General features: G+C 40.5%; 1 pseudogene; it reads left to right on the top strand.

Annotated features, from left to right (window-relative positions):
* The first annotated feature begins 1,439 nt into the window (after positions 1–1,439).
* On the top strand, positions 1,440–2,285 carry LOC147003823 (peroxisomal membrane protein PMP34 pseudogene; annotated as a pseudogene).
* Positions 2,286–5,321: the final 3,036 nt, after the last annotated feature.

Genomic DNA, 5,321 nt, shown 5'->3' with positions numbered 1-5,321 from the left:
AAGCTGTCAGCTTCTGTGGTGCATTCTCACTTGTGCAGACTAAGTTCCTAAATTTGGCTGAGTCCCTCTTCTATATCTTTAATTCTTTGGTTTGGTCTTTATAGTGTGTTCTGGACATCTTGAATGTTTTGAATTAGGAGCCTTTTGCTTTTTGTATTTTCTTTATCCGTTTTGTCAATGTCTTTTATGATATCTTTTAGACGTGAGATTCTTTCTTCTATTTCTTGTATTTTGTTGGAGATCCTTGCATCTTTGACTCCTGCTCACTTTCCTAGGGTTTTGATCACCAGGGTTATCTTCCTTTGTGTTTCCTTTAATTTTTCTATTTTTTTTTAAGATTCTGGATGGTTTTATACAATTACATCAACTGTTTGATTTTGTCTTTAGAGGTTTATGTATTTCTCTTAGGAATCCTACTTGTTTATCTGTGTTCTCCCGTGTTACTTTAAGTGAGTTACTTATCTCCTTCTTCAAGTCCTCTATCATTTTCATGAGAAGGTATTTTGATCTGAATCTTTCTTTTAAGGTGTGTTAGAGTATCTAGACCTTGCTGTGTTTGGAGAACTGGGTTCTGATGTTTACAAGTAGAATTGGTTTCTGTTGCTTGTGGTATTAGGCTTGTCTCTCCCCATCTGTTTATCTCTGGTGTTAACTGGCCTTGATGTCTCTGCCTGTAGCCTGTCCCTCCAGCAAGCTTGTGATGCTGTGACCCTGGTTGTGTCAGAACTTCTTTGAATCAAGCTAACACTGGGTGTGGGCTGAGAAGTTGGGGATGTAGAAAACAGGCTCTGCTCCTGGGTGTAGGTGCAAACACTAAGGAAACCTCTGGGTGGGCTGGAGTTCCTGTGTTCGCTGGGTCCCAGGGTGTCCCATTAAGAACAGGTATAAGGGAGGTTGTTGGGGCCTCAACTGTGGTCCTGGATGTGTCAGAAGTCTTGGAGATCATGTTGTCTCTGGGTGTGGGCTTAGTGGGCTGGGATCCAGTAGACAGTCTTCACGCCCAGGTCCAGGTGCAACTGCTTCCATGAATGTATTGGTAGTAATTTTTAAATGTTTAGAAAACATAAAATAAAAGTATGATGTAAAGGGAAAAAATGTCCAGGCACTGGCACACACCTGTAATCCCAACACTTAGGAGGCAGAGGCAGGCAAATTTCTGAGTTAAAGTCCAGCCTGTTATACAGAGTGAGTTCCAGGACAACCATGGCAAAACAGAGATACCCTATCTCGAAAAAACAACACAACACAACACAACACAACACAAAACAAAACAAACAAATATACAAAAAGCATTAGAAGGAAAACTCCAACCCAATGACATGAAAGAAACTATAGGTTATAAATGAATCAACACCAACAAAGCCAAAAGAAGGAGTGCACACGACGGTCCTTTCACGAACCCACACACATTGAGGCGCCTGAGTGAAAAGTGTGGCAACATGGCCTCTGTGCTGTCCTATGAAAGTCTGGTACACGCCGTGGATACTGCTAGACTTTGGCTTCATGTCGATGAGAAAAGAAAGTAAAAAAGGATACATGCAGTGCTCCTGGAGATAATTAAGGAAGAAGGCCTCTTGGCACCATACCGAGGATGGTTTCCAGTTATTTCCAGTCTCTCCTGCTCCAATTTTGTCTATTTTTACACTTTTAATAGCCTCAAAGCAGTGTGGGTCAAAGGTCAGCGTTCTTCTACAGGAAAAGATCTCGTGGTTGGGTTTGTAGCAGGAGTGGTGAATGTGCTGCTGACGACTGCGCTCTGTGTGGTAAACACCAGACTGAAGTTGCAGGGGGCAAAATTTCGGAATGAAGACATTATACCAACTAACTGCAAAGGCATTATCAGTGCATTCCACCAGATTATTCGAGATGAAGGGATCATGGCTCTGTGGAATGGCACCTTCCCCTCCTTGCTGTTGGTCTTCAACCCTGCCATCCAATTCATGTTCTATGAAGGCTTAAAATGGCAGCTTCTAAAGAAGCAGATGGAGCTCTCTTTTCTGGATGTGTTCATCATTGGTGCAATAGCCAAAGTGATTGCCACTACAGTCACCTATCCCATGCAGACGGTCCAGTCAATTCTGAGGTTTGGACGTCATAGACTGAACCCAGAAAACAGGACCCTGGGAAGTCTTCGGAATGTTCTCTCTCTTCTTCACCAGCGAGTCAAGTACTTTGGAATAAAAGGACTCTACAAAGGCCTGGAAGCCAAGCTGCTGCAGACAGTGCTCACAGCCACCCTCATGTTCCTTGTGTACGAGAAACTGACAGTGCTACCTTCACCTTAATGGGACTGAAGAGCACACACATAAGCACTGAGGCCCACCCACAGGATAGTGTGGAGGCGCAGGTGCTGCACAGAGAGAAAAGGCACAGTTCTCCTTTCCCACTGGTCCCATCCACACCACAGACATTCCAGTCATTGGCTGCAAAGGCTTCAAAGGCTAAACAGGGACTATAGCCAGCTAAGCCTGTCGCCTTTATGTTTTTTTTGGGGGGGGGTGTTTTTATGGTGTTTGGTTGGATTTGGGGGTAGAGGTTAGACTGATATGAAAATATTGAAACCCTGAAAATGTTAGTTTGTGGGTGTTCATTTTTCTCAAGGGGAGTGGACTTTCCATTGAAGGCTTTTCTCAACTTTGCCACTTGTTTTCTTTTGCTAAATTCTCTCCCAGGTTCCAGACGATTCAGTACCATAATTGTCCTCAGATGCTTTTCTGTCTTAATCTTGGTAGAGAGTTCCTCTGAGAATAACATCATGACTGTGCCATGGGCATGACTTTGTTCCCGTCTGACCCTTTTTCTTTAGGAGAGCTTTTTATTTTGTAGGGGAAATGAAAATTATTAACTTAAATGATTTTCTTAAAATTTGTAAATATCAATTATTCATTGGTGTTTGACATAGTTTTTTAATACATATTTATTTCGAATTGTTTTTTATTACAAAAAAAAGCCTTGATGTTGTATTCCATTCATGCAAGCTCCAATCACATAAGCCTCAATAAATTGTCAGCACACATACAGAAAACAAATAAACAAACAAACAAACAAAAAGAACAAGTGCACACACATTCATGCACCCACACACTAACACATACACCGCCACCACCAACAGCAATCCAATGATTAATAATCATTACTCATTAATATCTTTCAACCTCAATGAACTCATTTTCCCAATAAAGAGAGAAAACTTACAGAATGGATATGAAAACAGAACCCATCATTCTGCTGCATACAAAAACATATCTCGGCATCAAAATAAATATTTTTTCCAAGTAAAGATCTTGGAAGAGATTTCGCAAGCAAATGGACATAAGAAGCAAACTGGTGTAACTGGTCTAATATCGAAAAGAATAGAATTTCAACCAAAATTAATCAAGATTGATGTGTAATGTCACTTCATATTCCTCAAAGAAAAAATCCACAAAGATAAAGTGTACATTCTGAAAAACTATGCCCCAAATTCAAGAATACAACATTCTTAAAGGAAACATTACTAAAGCTTAGCCCACAATCCACCCTCAAAATTATTAGTTAGAGACTTCAACTCCCCACTCTCACCAATGGAAATGTCATCTACACAAAAACTACACAGAGAAATAATGAAGCCAACAGGTGTTATGACTCAGATGGTCCTTATGTATATCTGCAGAAAATTTTATGCAAATGCAAAAAATATACTTGCTTCTCACGACATTATGGAACCTTCTTCAAAATTGAGAAGTCATAAAATTTGTCTCAAAAAATACAAGAAAGGTGAAATGTAATAGATCTACCTTAGGACCCTGATAAAGCTGTCTCTTGTGAGGCTATGCCAGTGCCTGGCAAATACAGAAGTGGATGCTCACAGTCATCTTATGGATGGAACTCAGGGCCCCCAATGGAGGAGCTAGAGAAAGTACCCAAGGAGCTGAAGGGGTCTGCAACCAAATAGGTGGAACAACATTATGAACTAACCAGTTCCCCAGAGCTTGTGTCTCTACATGCATATGTAGCAGAAGATGGCCTAGTCGGCCATCATTGAGAAGAGAGGCCCCTTGGTCTTGAAACTTTATATGCCCCAATACAGGGGAATGCCAGGGCCAAAAAGCAGGAGTGGGTGGGTAGGAGAACAGGGTGGGGGGAGGGTATAGGGAACTTTCGGGATAGCATTTGAAACTTGAAATGTATATAAAGAAAATATCTTTCCAAGACTTTTATCGTGAATGGGTGTAGGATTTTGTTAAATGCTTTCTCTGCATCTAACAAGATGATCATGTGGTTTTTGTCTTTGAGTTTGTTTATATACTGGTTTACGTTGATGGATTTCCGTATATTGAACCATCCCTGCATCCCTGGGATGAAACCTACTTGGTCAGGATGGATGATTGTTTTGATGTGTTCTTGGATTTGGTTAGCCAGAACTTTATTGAGGATTTTTGCATCAATATTCATAAGGGAAATTGGTCTGAAGTTCTCTATCTTTGTTGGGTCTTTTTGTGGTTTAGGTATCAGAGTAATTGTGGCTTCATAGAATGAGTTGGGTAGAGTACCTTCTGTTTCTATTTTGTGGAATAGTTTGTGAAGAACTGGGATTAGATCTTCTTTGAAGGTCTGATAGAACTCTGCACTAAACCCATCTGGTCCTGGGCTTTTTTGGTTGGGAGATTATTAATGACTGCTTCTATTTCTTTAGGGGATATAGGACTGTTTAGATCATTAACCTGATCTTGATTTAACTTTGGTACCTGGTATCTGTCTAGAAACTTGTCCATTTCATCCAGGTTCTCCAGTTTTGTTGAGTATAGCCTTTTGTAGAAGGATCTGATGGTGTTTTGGATTTCTTGTGGAACAACAATATGAACTAACCAGTACACCCCCAGAGCTTGTGTCTCTAGCTTCATATGAATCAGAAGATGGCCTAGTCGGCCATCAGTGGAAAGAGAGGCCCATTGGTCATGCAAACTTTATATGCCTCAGTACAGGGTAACTCCAGGGCCAAGAAGTGGGAGTAGGTGGGTGGGGGAGTGGGTAGGGAAGCTTGTGGGGGACTTTTAGGATAGCATTGGAAATGTGAATGAAATAAATACCCAATAAAAAAATCCAAAAAAGAAAATATCTAATAAAAATGTGCAAAATAAAAATATATATATATCTACCTTAGGACCCAAATACAATTCCTGGATATATACCCAAATGATGCTCCACAATACCACAAGGATACTTTCTCAATTATGTCCATAGAAGCTTTATTCATGATAGCCAAAATGGGAAACAACCTAAATATCCCTCAGCTCAGGAATGGATTAAGAATATGTGGGGTAAAATGACTTCATAGAATA

Source organism: Mus caroli, unplaced genomic scaffold, assembly GCF_978045245.1.
Source record: "Mus caroli unplaced genomic scaffold, Mus_caroli_1 scaffold_7, whole genome shotgun sequence".
In the NCBI taxonomy this organism is placed as follows: domain Eukaryota; kingdom Metazoa; phylum Chordata; class Mammalia; order Rodentia; family Muridae; genus Mus; species Mus caroli.
The sequence above is the reverse complement of the archived record's forward strand: the minus strand, read 5'-3'. Positions and strand labels throughout refer to the sequence as shown.